The sequence below is a fragment of the Hyla sarda genome, unplaced genomic scaffold, assembly GCF_029499605.1.
Source record: "Hyla sarda isolate aHylSar1 unplaced genomic scaffold, aHylSar1.hap1 scaffold_2448, whole genome shotgun sequence".
NCBI lineage: Eukaryota > Metazoa > Chordata > Amphibia > Anura > Hylidae > Hyla > Hyla sarda.
This window is the reverse complement of record NW_026609135.1, coordinates 1-19,055: the sequence shown is the minus strand read 5'-3', so window position 1 is coordinate 19,055 and position 19,055 is coordinate 1. Positions and strand designations below refer to the sequence as shown.

The 19,055-nt window shown below is 46.3% G+C and overlaps 8 non-coding genes and 1 pseudogene across 8 annotated transcripts; all 9 read right to left on the bottom strand.

The window, feature by feature from the left end:
- Positions 1 to 277: 277 nt before the first annotated feature.
- Positions 278 to 468, bottom strand: LOC130323274 (U2 spliceosomal RNA). Its single transcript, XR_008868621.1, has one exon. It is a non-coding gene; the product is annotated as a U2 spliceosomal RNA (small nuclear RNA).
- Positions 469 to 2,565: 2,097 nt separating this feature from the next.
- Positions 2,566 to 2,756, bottom strand: LOC130323293 (U2 spliceosomal RNA). Its single transcript, XR_008868634.1, has one exon. It is a non-coding gene; the product is annotated as a U2 spliceosomal RNA (small nuclear RNA).
- A 2,092-nt stretch (positions 2,757 to 4,848) lies between these two features.
- LOC130323292 (U2 spliceosomal RNA) lies at positions 4,849 to 5,039 on the bottom strand. Its single transcript, XR_008868633.1, has one exon. It is a non-coding gene; the product is annotated as a U2 spliceosomal RNA (small nuclear RNA).
- A 2,094-nt stretch (positions 5,040 to 7,133) lies between these two features.
- LOC130323291 (U2 spliceosomal RNA) lies at positions 7,134 to 7,324 on the bottom strand. Its single transcript, XR_008868632.1, has one exon. It is a non-coding gene; the product is annotated as a U2 spliceosomal RNA (small nuclear RNA).
- Positions 7,325 to 9,391: 2,067 nt separating this feature from the next.
- On the bottom strand, positions 9,392 to 9,586 carry LOC130323283 (U2 spliceosomal RNA). The gene has a single exon (XR_008868629.1). It is a non-coding gene; the product is annotated as a U2 spliceosomal RNA (small nuclear RNA).
- Positions 9,587 to 10,280: 694 nt separating this feature from the next.
- On the bottom strand, positions 10,281 to 10,440 carry LOC130323288 (U2 spliceosomal RNA; annotated as a pseudogene).
- Positions 10,441 to 12,524: 2,084 nt separating this feature from the next.
- On the bottom strand, positions 12,525 to 12,715 carry LOC130323285 (U2 spliceosomal RNA). Its single transcript, XR_008868630.1, has one exon. It is a non-coding gene; the product is annotated as a U2 spliceosomal RNA (small nuclear RNA).
- Positions 12,716 to 14,828: 2,113 nt separating this feature from the next.
- Positions 14,829 to 15,019, bottom strand: LOC130323273 (U2 spliceosomal RNA). Its single transcript, XR_008868620.1, has one exon. It is a non-coding gene; the product is annotated as a U2 spliceosomal RNA (small nuclear RNA).
- A 2,088-nt stretch (positions 15,020 to 17,107) lies between these two features.
- Positions 17,108 to 17,303, bottom strand: LOC130323282 (U2 spliceosomal RNA). The gene has a single exon (XR_008868628.1). It is a non-coding gene; the product is annotated as a U2 spliceosomal RNA (small nuclear RNA).
- Between the last annotated feature and the right edge of the window lie 1,752 nt (positions 17,304 to 19,055).

Below are 19,055 nucleotides of genomic sequence, written 5' to 3'. Positions count from 1 at the left end.
GCAGCTGCCTATCATGTCATCCCCTACCTGCACAGGTGTGCTGGCTACTCAAATGATCCAATTAAGGAGGCCATTTAGTCAGCAGCAGCAGAAGTCCTGTGCCTGGACGCTCCAACAGGGGCCAGACACAAGCAGAAGCAGAAGCAGCAGAAGCAGCAGCAGCAGCACCACCTTTTGTTTTTTGGCTGCAGCAGCAAGGCCCACAGGGCTGGCTAGCTGGCTAGCCAGCAAGCAGGTAGCAATGAAAGTAGGAATCTTTCTTTTTAACCCTGTAAGGGGGTGGTGCACTGTACCCGAAGATACTGCCATATCGGGTCAATGCATAGGGCGACGGAAGCAAGCTTCGAAATCGGCCCCCGTTCTCAAAAATCCATTTAATATATGGTCCCCAGATAGGGGACGTATCAGATATTAAACTGATAAGAACAGATACTACACTTGATCTTAGCCAAAAGGCCGAGAAGCGATAACCGTGAAAGGGGCGGGCCCAACAAGGTCCCCTTCATGGGCACTATCACTGCTTGCTGTCAGGGAGGCTGCCAGACAATTTTCCATGCACACTCTGGGCTGGGGGGCAGTCAACCACCAGTACACACAGCAGAACCTAAACCCATACCATTATTGCTAAGCAGCAAGACAGGGGCCCATTGCACTCCCACGGGGCCTTTTTAAATGCAATCCATAACCCGGATTTGCCAGGAACCCTTCTTACTCCTCCTACTTGCATGTGACACTGGGCTTAGGATCTGCATAGGAAACACACACACAAGCACACACCTACCTTTGTTGCCTGCAGATGCCTCCTTGGCTGTCCCCAAACGGTATCAAACCAACACCCACGGGAAGCTGTAAGCATAGAGGACATGCCTGCACCCCATTGGACTTACCTGTGTGGGTTAAATCCGGGTTATTTGACAACCTATGGCGGTGATGGTTCTGCTCAGGCAGAGCAGTGCTGATGCTCCTCATAAAGCTGTCGCTGCTGTGAAGGTTCTAGGTGACATCACAAATCCCTATGGTTACATACACAACAAAGCTGGGTTGTTGTTGTTTACACTCTGCAAGGCCTGTGGAAGTGAGTGACATCATAGCACTGTAGTTCTGAGGGTTCTAGATGGATGCAACAATCTCCTGTTGCTTCTATGAAGGCCATAATAGACGACATCACCAAACAGCTCTATAGTCACATACACAGCAAAGGAGAGATGTTGTTTACACCTAGTGATGTCAGTGGTATTGAGTGACATCACAGCACAGTGCTAAGGCTCCTGGGCCTGGACACAGCAGCGGCTGCAATATCTCAACGGAGAATACGTTTATATATATGTGTGTGTGTGCGCGTATATATATATATATATATATATATATATATATATATATATATATATATTTCTCCGCCGAAATCACTTTTAAACCCATTTCCACCTTTTTTTCCCTTCTCTTCCTCTTACTTTTTTTTCACGTTTTTTTACGTTTTTCTCCTTTTCGCCTCTTTTCTGGGCGTATTATTCTTCTTTTTCTTCTTTTTTTTTCGTCTAATGCATACCCCATCAGTGCAGCAATGCTTATTCAATACCGCCAGCAGATGGAGACACTGGGGGATAATTTTCTAAGGATTTATACTGATTTTTCCTGTCTGAATTTGTCGCACAGAAAGTTGCAGGCCAAATATGTGTGACATTTCTGCGACTTTAGCTTCTAGAGCATTTTTACAACATTATACATAGGTGCTGAATACATAAAAAGCGACTGTTCAGCGACAGACAAGTCGCATCGGCTGAAAGTAGGCCAGAATGTCAGTCCATGTTGGAGCAGGTTTAGATACAGTCTAAAGTATAGATCTCAAAGTCTGTGCACAGAATTTAGCAAGGGCCTCGCACCTTCTGATGCATCAGGTAGGTGCACAATAGCATAGCCTAACCCTCTGTACTTTGGTCTATATTGATGCGGGACATAGACAGCCAGCTGATGACCAATCCATTAGTGCAATGGATGGCTGGAAGCATTTGTCTTTGCCTTTGCAATACCACAGAAGCAATGCATGGTCAATGTACAGCAATGACACACCTGTGTGAACAGCCAGGAGACCCCCCCCCCCCCCCATGTTATGTTACATAGTTACATAGTTAGTACGGTCGAAAAAAGACATATGTCCATCAAGTTCAACCAGGGAATTAAGGGGTAGGGGTGTGGCGCGATATTGGGGAAGGGATGAGATTTTATATTTCTTCATAAGCATTAATCTTATTTTGTCAATTAGGAACATTCAGCACCCACCCGCTATCAAGGCAGCTGCCTATCATGTCATGCCCTACCTGCACAGGTGTGCTGGCTACTCAAATGATCCAATTAAGGAGGCCATTTAGTCAGCAGCAGCAGAAGTCCTGTGCCTGGACGCTCCAACAGGGGCCAGACACAAGCAGAAGCAGAAGCAGCAGAAGCAGCAGCAGCAGCACCACCTTTTGTTTTTTGGCTGCAGCAGCAAGGCCCACAGGGCTTGCTAGCTGGCTAGCCAGCAAGCAGGTAGCAATGAAAGTAGGAATCTTTCTTTTTAACCCTGTAAGGGGGTGGTGCACTGTACCCGAAGATACTGCCATATCGGGTCAATGCATAGGGCGACGGAAGCAAGCTTCGAAATCGGCCCCCGTTCTCAAAAATCCATTTAATATATGGTCCCCAGATAGGGGACGTATCAGATATTAAACTGATAAGAACAGATACTACACTTGATCTTAGCCAAAAGGCCGAGAAGCGATAACCGTGAAAGGGGCGGGCCCAACAAGGTCCCCTTCATGGGCACTATCACTGCTTGCTGTCAGGGAGGCTGCCAGACAATTTTCCATGCACACTCTGGGCTGGGGGGCAGTCAACCACCAGTACACACAGCAGAACCTAAACCCATACCATTATTGCTAAGCAGCAAGACAGGGGCCCATTGCACTCCCACGGGGCCTTTTTAAATGCAATCCATAACCCGGATTTGCCAGGAACCCTTCTTACTCCTCCTACTTGCATGTGACACTGGGCTTAGGATCTGCATAGGAAACACACACACAAGCACACACCTACCTTTGTTGCCTGCAGATGCCTCCTTGGCTGTCCCCAAACGGTATCAAACCAACACCCACGGGAAGCTGTAAGCATAGAGGACATGCCTGCACCCCATTGGACTTACCTGTGTGGGTTAAATCCGGGTTATTTGACAACCTATGGCGGTGATGGTTCTGCTCAGGCAGAGCAGTGCTGATGCTCCTCATAAAGCTGTCGCTGCTGTGAAGGTTCTAGGTGACATCACAAATCCCTATGGTTACATACACAACAAAGCTGGGTTGTTGTTGTTTACACTCTGCAAGGCCTGTGGAAGTGAGTGACATCATAGCACTGTAGTTCTGAGGGTTCTAGATGGATGCAACAATCTCCTGTTGCTTCTATGAAGGCCATAATAGACGACATCACCAAACAGCTCCATAGTCACATACACAGCAAAGGAGAGATGTTGTTTACACCTAGTGATGTCAGTGGTATTGAGTGACATCACAGCACAGTGCTAAGGCTCCTGGGCCTGGACACAGCAGCGGCTGCAATATCTCAACGGAGAATACGTTTATATATATGTGTGTGTGTGCGCGTATATATATATATATATATATATATATATATATATATATATATTTCTCCGCCGAAATCACTTTTAAACCCATTTCCACCTTTTTTTCCCTTCTCTTCCTCTTACTTTTTTTTCACGTTTTTTTACGTTTTTCTCCTTTTCGCCTCTTTTCTGGGCGTATTATTCTTCTTTTTCTTCTTTTTTTTCGTCTAATGCATACCCCATCAGTGCAGCAATGCTTATTCAATACCGCCAGCAGATGGAAACACTGGGGGATAATTTTCTAAGGATTTATACTGATTTTTCCTGTCTGAATTTGTCGCACAGAAAGTTGCAGGCCAAATATGTGTGACATTTCTGCGACTTTAGCTTCTAGAGCATTTTTACAACATTATACATAGGTGCTGAATACATAAAAAGCGACTGTTCAGCGACAGACAAGTCGCATCGGCTGAAAGTAGGCCAGAATGTCAGTCCATGTTGGAGCAGGTTTAGATACAGTCTAAAGTATAGATCTCAAAGTCTGTGCACAGAATTTAGCAAGGGCCTCGCACCTTCTGATGCATCAGGTAGGTGCACAATAGCATAGCCTAACCCTCTGTACTTTGGTCTATATTGATGCGGGACATAGACAGCCAGCTGATGACCAATCCATTAGTGCAATGGATGGCTGGAAGCATTTGTCTTTGCCTTTGCAATACCACAGAAGCAATGCATGGTCAATGTACAGCAATGACACACCTGTGTGAACAGCCAGGAGACCCCCCCCCCCCCCCCCATGTTATGTTACATAGTTACATAGTTAGTACGGTCGAAAAAAGACATATGTCCATCAAGTTCAACCAGGGAATTAAGGGGTAGGGGTGTGGTGCGATATTGGGGAAGGGATGAGATTTTATATTTCTTCATAAGCATTAATCTTATTTTGTCAATTAGGAACATTCAGCACCCACCCGCTATCAAGGCAGCTGCCTATCATGTCATGCCCTACCTGCACAGGTGTGCTGGCTACTCAAATGATCCAATTAAGGAGGCCATTTAGTCAGCAGCAGCAGAAGTCCTGTGCCTGGACGCTCCAACAGGGGCCAGACACAAGCAGAAGCAGAAGCAGCAGAAGCAGCAGCAGCAGCACCACCTTTTGTTTTTTGGCTGCAGCAGCAAGGCCCACAGGGCTGGCTAGCTGGCTAGCCAGCAAGCAGGTAGCAATGAAAGTAGGAATCTTTCTTTTTAACCCTGTAAGGGGGTGGTGCACTGTACCCGAAGATACTGCCATATCGGGTCAATGCATAGGGCGACGGAAGCAAGCTTCGAAATCGGCCCCCGTTCTCAAAAATCCATTTAATATATGGTCCCCAGATAGGGGACGTATCAGATATTAAACTGATAAGAACAGATACTACACTTGATCTTAGCCAAAAGGCCGAGAAGCGATAACCGTGAAAGGGGCGGGCCCAACAAGGTCCCCTTCATGGGCACTATCACTGCTTGCTGTCAGGGAGGCTGCCAGACAATTTTCCATGCACACTCTGGGCTGGGGGGCAGTCAACCACCAGTACACACAGCAGAACCTAAACCCATACCATTATTGCTAAGCAGCAAGACAGGGGCCCATTGCACTCCCACGGGGCCTTTTTAAATGCAATCCATAACCCGGATTTGCCAGGAACCCTTCTTACTCCTCCTACTTGCATGTGACACTGGGCTTAGGATCTGCATAGGAAACACACACACAAGCACACACCTACCTTTGTTGCCTGCAGATGCCTCCTTGGCTGTCCCCAAACGGTATCAAACCAACACCCACGGGAAGCTGTAAGCATAGAGGACATGCCTGCACCCCATTGGACTTACCTGTGTGGGTTAAATCCGGGTTATTTGACAACCTATGGCGGTGATGGTTCTGCTCAGGCAGAGCAGTGCTGATGCTCCTCATAAAGCTGTCGCTGCTGTGAAGGTTCTAGGTGACATCACAAATCCCTATGGTTACATACACAACAAAGCTGGGTTGTTGTTGTTTACACTCTGCAAGGCCTGTGGAAGTGAGTGACATCATAGCACTGTAGTTCTGAGGGTTCTAGATGGATGCAACAATCTCCTGTTGCTTCTATGAAGGCCATAATAGACGACATCACCAAACAGCTCCATAGTCACATACACAGCAAAGGAGAGATGTTGTTTACACCTAGTGATGTCAGTGGTATTGAGTGACATCACAGCACAGTGCTAAGGCTCCTGGGCCTGGACACAGCAGCGGCTGCAATATCTCAACGGAGAATACGTTTATATATATGTGTGTGTGTGCGCGTATATATATATATATATATATATATATATATATATATATATATATTTCTCCGCCGAAATCACTTTTAAACCCATTTCCACCTTTTTTTCCCTTCTCTTCCTCTTACTTTTTTTTCACGTTTTTTTACGTTTTTCTCCTTTTCGCCTCTTTTCTGGGCGTATTATTCTTCTTTTTCTTCTTTTTTTTCGTCTAATGCATACCCCATCAGTGCAGCAATGCTTATTCAATACCGCCAGCAGATGGAGACACTGGGGGATAATTTTCTAAGGATTTATACTGATTTTTCCTGTCTGAATTTGTCGCACAGAAAGTTGCAGGCCAAATATGTGTGACATTTCTGCGACTTTAGCTTCTAGAGCATTTTTACAACATTATACATAGGTGCTGAATACATAAAAAGCGACTGTTCAGCGACAGACAAGTCGCATCGGCTGAAAGTAGGCCAGAATGTCAGTCCATGTTGGAGCAGGTTTAGATACAGTCTAAAGTATAGATCTCAAAGTCTGTGCACAGAATTTAGCAAGGGCCTCGCACCTTCTGATGCATCAGGTAGGTGCACAATAGCATAGCCTAACCCTCTGTACTTTGGTCTATATTGATGCGGGACATAGACAGCCAGCTGATGACCAATCCATTAGTGCAATGGATGGCTGGAAGCATTTGTCTTTGCCTTTGCAATACCACAGAAGCAATGCATGGTCAATGTACAGCAATGACACACCTGTGTGAACAGCCAGGAGACCCCCCCCCCCCCCCCCATGTTATGTTACATAGTTACATAGTTAGTACGGTCGAAAAAAGACATATGTCCATCAAGTTCAACCAGGGAATTAAGGGGTAGGGGTGTGGCGCGATATTGGGGAAGGGATGAGATTTTATATTTCTTCATAAGCATTAATCTTATTTTGTCAATTAGGAACATTCAGCACCCACCCGCTATCAAGGCAGCTGCCTATCATGTCATGCCCTACCTGCACAGGTGTGCTGGCTACTCAAATGATCCAATTAAGGAGGCCATTTAGTCAGCAGCAGCAGAAGTCCTGTGCCTGGACGCTCCAACAGGGGCCAGACACAAGCAGAAGCAGAAGCAGCAGAAGCAGCAGCAGCAGCACCACCTTTTGTTTTTTGGCTGCAGCAGCAAGGCCCACAGGGCTGGCTAGCTGGCTAGCCAGCAAGCAGGTAGCAATGAAAGTAGGAATCTTTCTTTTTAACCCTGTAAGGGGGTGGTGCACTGTACCCGAAGATACTGCCATATCGGGTCAATGCATAGGGCGACGGAAGCAAGCTTCGAAATCGGCCCCCGTTCTCAAAAATCCATTTAATATATGGTCCCCAGATAGGGGACGTATCAGATATTAAACTGATAAGAACAGATACTACACTTGATCTTAGCCAAAAGGCCGAGAAGCGATAACCGTGAAAGGGGCGGGCCCAACAAGGTCCCCTTCATGGGCACTATCACTGCTTGCTGTCAGGGAGGCTGCCAGACAATTTTCCATGCACACTCTGGGCTGGGGGGCAGTCAACCACCAGTACACACAGCAGAACCTAAACCCATACCATTATTGCTAAGCAGCAAGACAGGGGCCCATTGCACTCCCACGGGGCCTTTTTAAATGCAATCCATAACCCGGATTTGCCAGGAACCCTTCTTACTCCTCCTACTTGCATGTGACACTGGGCTTAGGATCTGCATAGGAAACACACACACAAGCACACACCTACCTTTGTTGCCTGCAGATGCCTCCTTGGCTGTCCCCAAACGGTATCAAACCAACACCCACGGGAAGCTGTAAGCATAGAGGACATGCCTGCACCCCATTGGACTTACCTGTGTGGGTTAAATCCGGGTTATTTGACAACCTATGGCGGTGATGGTTCTGCTCAGGCAGAGCAGTGCTGATGCTCCTCATAAAGCTGTCGCTGCTGTGAAGGTTCTAGGTGACATCACAAATCCCTATGGTTACATACACAACAAAGCTGGGTTGTTGTTGTTTACACTCTGCAAGGCCTGTGGAAGTGAGTGACATCATAGCACTGTAGTTCTGAGGGTTCTAGATGGATGCAACAATCTCCTGTTGCTTCTATGAAGGCCATAATAGACGACATCACCAAACAGCTCCATAGTCACATACACAGCAAAGGAGAGATGTTGTTTACACCTAGTGATGTCAGTGGTATTGAGTGACATCACAGCACAGTGCTAAGGCTCCTGGGCCTGGACACAGCAGCGGCTGCAATATCTCAACGGAGAATACGTTTATATATATGTGTGTGTGTGCGCGTATATATATATATATATATATATATATATATATATATATATATTTCTCCGCCGAAATCACTTTTAAACCCATTTCCACCTTTTTTTCCCTTCTCTTCCTCTTACTTTTTTTTCACGTTTTTTTTACGTTTTTCTCCTTTTCTCCTCTTTTCTGGGCGTATTATTCTTCTTTTTCTTCTTTTTTTTCGTCTAATGCATACCCCATCAGTGCAGCAATGCTTATTCAATACCGCCAGCAGATGGAGACACTGGGGGATAATTTTCTAAGGATTTATACTGATTTTTCCTGTCTGAATTTGTCGCACAGAAAGTTGCAGGCCAAATATGTGTGACATTTCTGCGACTTTAGCTTCTAGAGCATTTTTACAACATTATACATAGGTGCTGAATACATAAAAAGCGACTGTTCAGCGACAGACAAGTCGCATCGGCTGAAAGTAGGCCAGAATGTCAGTCCATGTTGGAGCAGGTTTAGATACAGTCTAAAGTATAGATCTCAAAGTCTGTGCACAGAATTTAGCAAGGGCCTCGCACCTTCTGATGCATCAGGTAGGTGCACAATAGCATAGCCTAACCCTCTGTACTTTGGTCTATATTGATGCGGGACATAGACAGCCAGCTGATGACCAATCCATTAGTGCAATGGATGGCTGGAAGCATTTGTCTTTGCCTTTGCAATACCACAGAAGCAATGCATGGTCAATGTACAGCAATGACACACCTGTGTGAACAGCCAGGAGACCCCCCCCCATGTTATGTTACATAGTTACATAGTTAGTACGGTCGAAAAAAGACATATGTCCATCAAGTTCAACCAGGGAATTAAGGGGTAGGGGTGTGGCGCGATATTGGGGAAGGGATGAGATTTTATATTTCTTCATAAGCATTAATCTTATTTTGTCAATTAGGAACATTCAGCACCCACCCGCTATCAAGGCAGCTGCCTATCATGTCATGCCCTACCTGCACAGGTGTGCTGGCTACTCAAATGATCCAATTAAGGAGGCCATTTAGTCAGCAGCAGCAGAAGTCCTGTGCCTGGACGCTCCAACAGGGGCCAGACACAAGCAGAAGCAGAAGCAGCACCACCTTTTGTTTTTTGGCTGCAGCAGCAAGGCCCACAGGGCTGGCTAGCTGGCTAGCCAGCAAGCAGGTAGCAATGAAAGTAGGAATCTTTCTTTTTAACCCTGTAAGGGGGTGGTGCACTGTACCCGAAGATACTGCCATATCGGGTCAATGCATAGGGCGACGGAAGCAAGCTTCGAAATCGGCCCCCGTTCTCAAAAATCCATTTAATATATGGTCCCCAGATAGGGGACGTATCAGATATTAAACTGATAAGAACAGATTTTTTTTTTTTTTTTTTTTTTTTTTTTTTTTTAAAAGCCGAGGAACGTACTTTCGATTCACCCAAAGTGCAAGAAAAAGTGCAAACGTGTTACACTAAAAAAACGTGCACAAAGGATGCGGTCTATCGCAAGCCCTTCTCCGATAGGAGAGAGGCCCCCCAACAAACCTTACCCTTCGCCTCCGGACCAAAAGGTACCTGCGAGGTTCCAGGTTCGATGTCCCTTTTCGCCGAAGCTACTAGGGGACCACAAATGCTCCCGGCATCCCCCTTGGCGTTAGCCAAGGTATCTGCCCGCAGAGCCGATTACGGTAGGTACCCTGCCAAAGCAGGAGTACCCGGGGTGTTTGCAGGGAGGTGCGGAACCTAATGGCCACACACACCTCCCCTAGACCGCCAGGAGGGACACCCAGAAGGGCTACCGCATCCTGACCAATCCTGTGAACACACAACACGCAAAAAGTGACACAGTGAAACAAAAAAGAAATAAATAAGTGAATGTGTGCAGATATACTGCCCGGACATCCGGCCGGATCTATAAAAATTTCTCTGATCCTAGCCAGAAGGCCGGGAATCAAGAGGTGAGTGCCACAAGGTGAAGAGATTATGGTGCCCGTGCTTCAACTCAGTGAGTCTATTCTCCCAGTGAGTTTCGGCACCTCGGGGTCACCACTCCCCGAGGCACAAAAGTACCTCGGCTCTAGACCCTCTCAGCCTCATGGCGAGACCCAGAGGGAACAGGTCACATCGGGGCAGCCGTCGAGCTGATTCCTCAGAACCAGCCCCGGAAAGCCCTGGTACACCTGCATCCTCCATGCAGCACCCATCCCCACCAGCATGAAAACTGATAAGAACAGATACTACACTTGATCTTAGCCAAAAGGCCGAGAAGCGATAACCGTGAAAGGGGCGGGCCCAACAAGGTCCCCTTCATGGGCACTATCACTGCTTGCTGTCAGGGAGGCTGCCAGACAATTTTCCATGCACACTCTGGGCTGGGGGGCAGTCAACCACCAGTACACACAGCAGAACCTAAACCCATACCATTATTGCTAAGCAGCAAGACAGGGGCCCATTGCACTCCCACGGGGCCTTTTTAAATGCAATCCATAACCCGGATTTGCCAGGAACCCTTCTTACTCCTCCTACTTGCATGTGACACTGGGCTTAGGATCTGCATAGGAAACACACACACAAGCACACACCTACCTTTGTTGCCTGCAGATGCCTCCTTGGCTGTCCCCAAACGGTATCAAACCAACACCCACGGGAAGCTGTAAGCATAGAGGACATGCCTGCACCCCATTGGACTTACCTGTGTGGGTTAAATCCGGGTTATTTGACAACCTATGGCGGTGATGGTTCTGCTCAGGCAGAGCAGTGCTGATGCTCCTCATAAAGCTGTCGCTGCTGTGAAGGTTCTAGGTGACATCACAAATCCCTATGGTTACATACACAACAAAGCTGGGTTGTTGTTGTTTACACTCTGCAAGGCCTGTGGAAGTGAGTGACATCATAGCACTGTAGTTCTGAGGGTTCTAGATGGATGCAACAATCTCCTGTTGCTTCTATGAAGGCCATAATAGACGACATCACCAAACAGCTCCATAGTCACATACACAGCAAAGGAGAGATGTTGTTTACACCTAGTGATGTCAGTGGTATTGAGTGACATCACAGCACAGTGCTAAGGCTCCTGGGCCTGGACACAGCAGCGGCTGCAATATCTCAACGGAGAATACGTTTATATATATGTGTGTGTGTGCGCGTATATATATATATATATATATATATATATATATTTCTCCGCCGAAATCACTTTTAAACCCATTTCCACCTTTTTTTCCCTTCTCTTCCTCTTACTTTTTTTTCACGTTTTTTTACGTTTTTCTCCTTTTCGCCTCTTTTCTGGGCGTATTATTCTTCTTTTTCTTCTTTTTTTTCGTCTAATGCATACCCCATCAGTGCAGCAATGCTTATTCAATACCGCCAGCAGATGGAGACACTGGGGGATAATTTTCTAAGGATTTATACAGATTTTTCCTGTCTGAATTTGTCGCACAGAAAGTTGCAGGCCAAATATGTGTGACATTTCTGCGACTTTAGCTTCTAGAGCATTTTTACAACATTATACATAGGTGCTGAATACATAAAAAGCGACTGTTCAGCGACAGACAAGTCGCATCGGCTGAAAGTAGGCCAGAATGTCAGTCCATGTTGGAGCAGGTTTAGATACAGTCTAAAGTATAGATCTCAAAGTCTGTGCACAGAATTTAGCAAGGGCCTCGCACCTTCTGATGCATCAGGTAGGTGCACAATAGCATAGCCTAACCCTCTGTACTTTGGTCTATATTGATGCGGGACATAGACAGCCAGCTGATGACCAATCCATTAGTGCAATGGATGGCTGGAAGCATTTGTCTTTGCCTTTGCAATACCACAGAAGCAATGCATGGTCAATGTACAGCAATGACACACCTGTGTGAACAGCCAGGAGACCCCCCCCCCCCCCCCCCCATGTTATGTTACATAGTTACATAGTTAGTACGGTCGAAAAAAGACATATGTCCATCAAGTTCAACCAGGGAATTAAGGGGTAGGGGTGTGGCGCGATATTGGGGAAGGGATGAGATTTTATATTTCTTCATAAGCATTAATCTTATTTTGTCAATTAGGAACATTCAGCACCCACCCGCTATCAAGGCAGCTGCCTATCATGTCATGCCCTACCTGCACAGGTGTGCTGGCTACTCAAATGATCCAATTAAGGAGGCCATTTAGTCAGCAGCAGCAGAAGTCCTGTGCCTGGACGCTCCAACAGGGGCCAGACACAAGCAGAAGCAGAAGCAGCAGAAGCAGCAGCAGCAGCACCACCTTTTGTTTTTTGGCTGCAGCAGCAAGGCCCACAGGGCTGGCTAGCTGGCTAGCCAGCAAGCAGGTAGCAATGAAAGTAGGAATCTTTCTTTTTAACCCTGTAAGGGGGTGGTGCACTGTACCCGAAGATACTGCCATATCGGGTCAATGCATAGGGCGACGGAAGCAAGCTTCGAAATCGGCCCCCGTTCTCAAAAATCCATTTAATATATGGTCCCCAGATAGGGGACGTATCAGATATTAAACTGATAAGAACAGATACTACACTTGATCTTAGCCAAAAGGCCGAGAAGCGATAACCGTGAAAGGGGCGGGCCCAACAAGGTCCCCTTCATGGGCACTATCACTGCTTGCTGTCAGGGAGGCTGCCAGACAATTTTCCATGCACACTCTGGGCTGGGGGGCAGTCAACCACCAGTACACACAGCAGAACCTAAACCCATACCATTATTGCTAAGCAGCAAGACAGGGGCCCATTGCACTCCCACGGGGCCTTTTTAAATGCAATCCATAACCCGGATTTGCCAGGAACCCTTCTTACTCCTCCTACTTGCATGTGACACTGGGCTTAGGATCTGCATAGGAAACACACACACAAGCACACACCTACCTTTGTTGCCTGCAGATGCCTCCTTGGCTGTCCCCAAACGGTATCAAACCAACACCCACGGGAAGCTGTAAGCATAGAGGACATGCCTGCACCCCATTGGACTTACCTGTGTGGGTTAAATCCGGGTTATTTGACAACCTATGGCGGTGATGGTTCTGCTCAGGCAGAGCAGTGCTGATGCTCCTCATAAAGCTGTCGCTGCTGTGAAGGTTCTAGGTGACATCACAAATCCCTATGGTTACATACACAACAAAGCTGGGTTGTTGTTGTTTACACTCTGCAAGGCCTGTGGAAGTGAGTGACATCATAGCACTGTAGTTCTGAGGGTTCTAGATGGATGCAACAATCTCCTGTTGCTTCTATGAAGGCCATAATAGACGACATCACCAAACAGCTCCATAGTCACATACACAGCAAAGGAGAGATGTTGTTTACACCTAGTGATGTCAGTGGTATTGAGTGACATCACAGCACAGTGCTAAGGCTCCTGGGCCTGGACACAGCAGTGGCTGCAATATCTCAACGGAGAATACGTTTATATATATGTGTGTGTGTGCGCGTATATATATATATATATATATATATATATATATATATATATATATATATATATATATATTTCTCCGCCGAAATCACTTTTAAACCCATTTCCACCTTTTTTTCCCTTCTCTTCCTCTTACTTTTTTTTCACGTTTTTTTACGTTTTTCTCCTTTTCGCCTCTTTTCTGGGCGTATTATTCTTCTTTTTCTTCTTTTTTTTCGTCTAATGCATACCCCATCAGTGCAGCAATGCTTATTCAATACCGCCAGCAGATGGAGACACTGGGGGATAATTTTCTAAGGATTTATACTGATTTTTCCTGTCTGAATTTGTCGCACAGAAAGTTGCAGGCCAAATATGTGTGACATTTCTGCGACTTTAGCTTCTAGAGCATTTTTACAACATTATACATAGGTGCTGAATACATAAAAAGCGACTGTTCAGCGACAGACAAGTCGCATCGGCTGAAAGTAGGCCAGAATGTCAGTCCATGTTGGAGCAGGTTTAGATACAGTCTAAAGTATAGATCTCAAAGTCTGTGCACAGAATTTAGCAAGGGCCTCGCACCTTCTGATGCATCAGGTAGGTGCACAATAGCATAGCCTAACCCTCTGTACTTTGGTCTATATTGATGCGGGACATAGACAGCCAGCTGATGACCAATCCATTAGTGCAATGGATGGCTGGAAGCATTTGTCTTTGCCTTTGCAATACCACAGAAGCAATGCATGGTCAATGTACAGCAATGACACACCTGTGTGAACAGCCAGGAGACCCCCCCCCCCCCCCCCCCCCCATGTTATGTTACATAGTTACATAGTTAGTACGGTCGAAAAAAGACATATGTCCATCAAGTTCAACCAGGGAATTAAGGGGTAGGGGTGTGGCGCGATATTGGGGAAGGGATGAGATTTTATATTTCTTCATAAGCATTAATCTTATTTTGTCAATTAGGAACATTCAGCACCCACCCGCTATCAAGGCAGCTGCCTATCATGTCATGCCCTACCTGCACAGGTGTGCTGGCTACTCAAATGATCCAATTAAGGAGGCCATTTAGTCAGCAGCAGCAGAAGTCCTGTGCCTGGACGCTCCAACAGGGGCCAGACACAAGCAGAAGCAGAAGCAGCAGAAGCAGCAGCAGCAGCACCACCTTTTGTTTTTTGGCTGCAGCAGCAAGGCCCACAGGGCTGGCTAGCTGGCTAGCCAGCAAGCAGGTAGCAATGAAAGTAGGAATCTTTCTTTTTAACCCTGTAAGGGGGTGGTGCACTGTACCCGAAGATACTGCCATATCGGGTCAATGCATAGGGCGACGGAAGCAAGCTTCGAAATCGGCCCCCGTTCTCAAAAATCCATTTAATATATGGTCCCCAGATAGGGGACGTATCAGATATTAAACTGATAAGAACAGATACTACACTTGATCTTAGCCAAAAGGCCGAGAAGCGATAACCGTGAAAGGGGCGGGCCCAACAAGGTCCCCTTCATGGGCACTATCACTGCTTGCTGTCAGGGAGGCTGCCAGACAATTTTCCATGCACACTCTGGGCTGGGGGGCAGTCAACCACCAGTACACACAGCAGAACCTAAACCCATACCATTATTGCTAAGCAGCAAGACAGGGGCCCATTGCACTCCCACGGGGCCTTTTTAAATGCAATCCATAACCCGGATTTGCCAGGAACCCTTCTTACTCCTCCTACTTGCATGTGACACTGGGCTTAGGATCTGCATAGGAAACACACACACAAGCACACACCTACCTTTGTTGCCTGCAGATGCCTCCTTGGCTGTCCCCAAACGGTATCAAACCAACACCCACGGGAAGCTGTAAGCATAGAGGACATGCCTGCACCCCATTGGACTTACCTGTGTGGGTTAAATCCGGGTTATTTGACAACCTATGGCGGTGATGGTTCTGCTCAGGCAGAGCAGTGCTGATGCTCCTCATAAAGCTGTCGCTGCTGTGAAGGTTCTAGGTGACATCACAAATCCCTATGGTTACATACACAACAAAGCTGGGTTGTTGTTGTTTACACTCTGCAAGGCCTGTGGAAGTGAGTGACATCATAGCACTGTAGTTCTGAGGGTTCTAGATGGATGCAACAATCTCCTGTTGCTTCTATGAAGGCCATAATAGACGACATCACCAAACAGCTCCATAGTCACATACACAGCAAAGGAGAGATGTTGTTTACACCTAGTGATGTCAGTGGTATTGAGTGACATCACAGCACAGTGCTAAGGCTCCTGGGCCTGGACACAGCAGCGGCTGCAATATCTCAACGGAGAATACGTTTATATATATGTGTGTGTGTGCGCGTATATATATATATATATATATATATATATATATATTTCTCCGCCGAAATCACTTTTAAACCCATTTCCACCTTTTTTTCCCTTCTCTTCCTCTTACTTTTTTTTCACGTTTTTTTACGTTTTTCTCCTTTTCGCCTCTTTTCTGGGCGTATTATTCTTCTTTTTCTTCTTTTTTTTCGTCTAATGCATACCCCATCAGTGCAGCAATGCTTATTCAATACCGCCAGCAGATGGAGACACTGGGGGATAATTTTCTAAGGATTTATACAGATTTTTCCTGTCTGAATTTGTCGCACAGAAAGTTGCAGGCCAAATATGTGTGACATTTCTGCGACTTTAGCTTCTAGAGCATTTTTACAACATTATACATAGGTGCTGAATACATAAAAAGCGACTGTTCAGCGACAGACAAGTCGCATCGGCTGAAAGTAGGCCAGAATGTCAGTCCATGTTGGAGCAGGTTTAGATACAGTCTAAAGTATAGATCTCAAAGTCTGTGCACAGAATTTAGCAAGGGCCTCGCACCTTCTGATGCATCAGGTAGGTGCACAATAGCATAGCCTAACCCTCTGTACTTTGGTCTATATTGATGCGGGACATAGACAGCCAGCTGATGACCAATCCATTAGTGCAATGGATGGCTGGAAGCATTTGTCTTTGCCTTTGCAATACCACAGAAGCAATGCATGGTCAATGTACAGCAATGACACACCTGTGTGAACAGCCAGGAGACCCCCCCCCCCCCCCCCCCATGTTATGTTACATAGTTACATAGTTAGTACGGTCGAAAAAAGACATATGTCCATCAAGTTCAACCAGGGAATTAAGGGGTAGGGGTGTGGCGCGATATTGGGGAAGGGATGAGATTTTATATTTCTTCATAAGCATTAATCTTATTTTGTCAATTAGGAACATTCAGCACCCACCCGCTATCAAGGCAGCTGCCTATCATGTCATGCCCTACCTGCACAGGTGTGCTGGCTACTCAAATGATCCAATTAAGGAGGGCCATTTAGTCAGCAGCAGCAGAAGTCCTGTGCCTGGACGCTCCAACAGGGGCCCAGACACAAGCAGAAGCAGAAGCAGCAGAAGCAGCAGCAGCAGCACCACCTTTTGTTTTTTGGCTGCAGCAGGCAAGGCCCACAGGGCTGGCTAGCTGGCTAGCCAGCAAGCAGGTAGCAATGAAAGTAGGAATCTTTCTTTTAACCCTGTAAGGGGGTGGTGCACTGTACCCGAAGATACTGCCATATCGGGTCAATGCATAGGGCGACGGAAGCAAGCTTCGAAATCGGCCCCCGTTCTCAAAAAATCCATTTAATATATGGTCCCCAGATAGGGGGACGTATCAGAGTATTAAACTGATAAGAACAGATACCTACACTTGTCTCTTAGCCAAAAGGCCGAGAAGCGATAACCGTGATAAGGGGCGGGCCCCAACAAGGTCCCCTTCATGGGCACTATCACTGCTTGCTGTCAGGGAGGCTGCCAGACAATTTTCCATGCACACTCTGGGCTGGGGGGCCAGTCAACCACCAAGTACACACAGCAGAACCTAAACCCATACCATTATTGCTAAGCAGCAAGACAGGGGCCCATTGCACTCCCACGGGGCCTTTTTAAATGCAATCCATAACCCGGATTTGCCAGGAACCCTTCTTACTCCTCCTACTTGCATGTGACACTGGGCTTAGGATCTGCATAGGAAACACACACACAAGCACACACCTACCTTTGTTGCCTGCAGATGCCTCCTTGGCTGTCCCCAAACGGTATCAAACCAACACCCACGGGAAGCTGTAAGCATAGAGGACATGCCTGCACCCCATTGGACTTACCTGTGTGGGTTAAATCCGGGTTATTTGACAACCTATGGCGGTGATGGTTCTGCGTCAGGCAGAGCAGTGCTGATGCCTCCTCATAAAGCTGTCGCTGCTGTGAAGGTTCTAGGTGACATCACAAAATCCCTATGGTTACATACACAACAAAGCTGGGTTGTTGTTGTTTACACTCTGCAAGGCCTGTGGAAGTGAGTGACATCATAGCACTGTAGTTCTGAGGGTTCTAGATGGATGCAAACAATCTCCTGTTGCTTCTATGAAGGCCATAATAGACGACATCACCAAACAGCTCCATAGTCACATACACAGCAAAGGAGAGATGTTGTTTACACCTAGTGATGTCAGTGGTATTGAGTGACAATCACAGCACAGTGCTAAGGCTCCAGGGCCTGGACACAGCAGTGGCTGCAATATCTCAACTGGAGAATACGTTTTATATATATGTGTGTGTGTGCGCGTATATATATATATATATATATATATATATATATATATATATATATATATATATATTTCTTCTCCGCCGAAATCACTTTTAAACCCATTTCCACCTTTTTTTCCCTTCTCTTCCTCTTACTTTTTTTTTCACGTTTTTTTACGTTTTTTCTCCTTTTCGCCTCTTTTCTGGGCGTATTATTCTTCTTTTTCTTCTTTTTTTTCGTCTAATGCATACCCCATCAGTGCAGCAATGCTTATTCAATACCGCCAGCAGATGGAGACACTGGGGGATAATTTTCTAAGGATTTATACTGATTTTTCCTGTCTGAATTTGTCGCACAGAAAGTTGCAGGCCAAATATGTGTGACATTTCTGCGACTTTAGCTTCTAGAGCATTTTTACAGACATTATACATAGGTGCTGAATACATAAAAAGCGACTGTTCAGCGACAGACAAGTCGCATCGGCTGAAAGTAGGCCAGAATGTCTGTCCATGTTGGAGCAGGTTTAGATACAGTCTAAAGTATAGATCTCAAAAGTCTGTGCACAGAATTTAGCAAGGGCCTCGCACCTTCTCGATGCATCAGGTAGGTGCACAATTAGCATAGCCTAACCCTCTGTACTTGGTCTATATTGATGCGGGACATAGACAGCCAGCTGATGACCAATCCATTAGTGCAATGGATGGCTGGAAGCATTTGTCTTTGCCTTTGCAATACCACAGAAGCAATGCATGGTCAATGTACAGCAATGGACACTACCCCTGTGTAACAGCCAGGAGACCCCCCCCCCCCCCCCCCCCCATGTTATGTTACATAGTTACATAGTTAGTACGGTCGAAAAAAGACATATGTCCATCAAGTTCAACCAGGGAATTAAGGGGTAGGG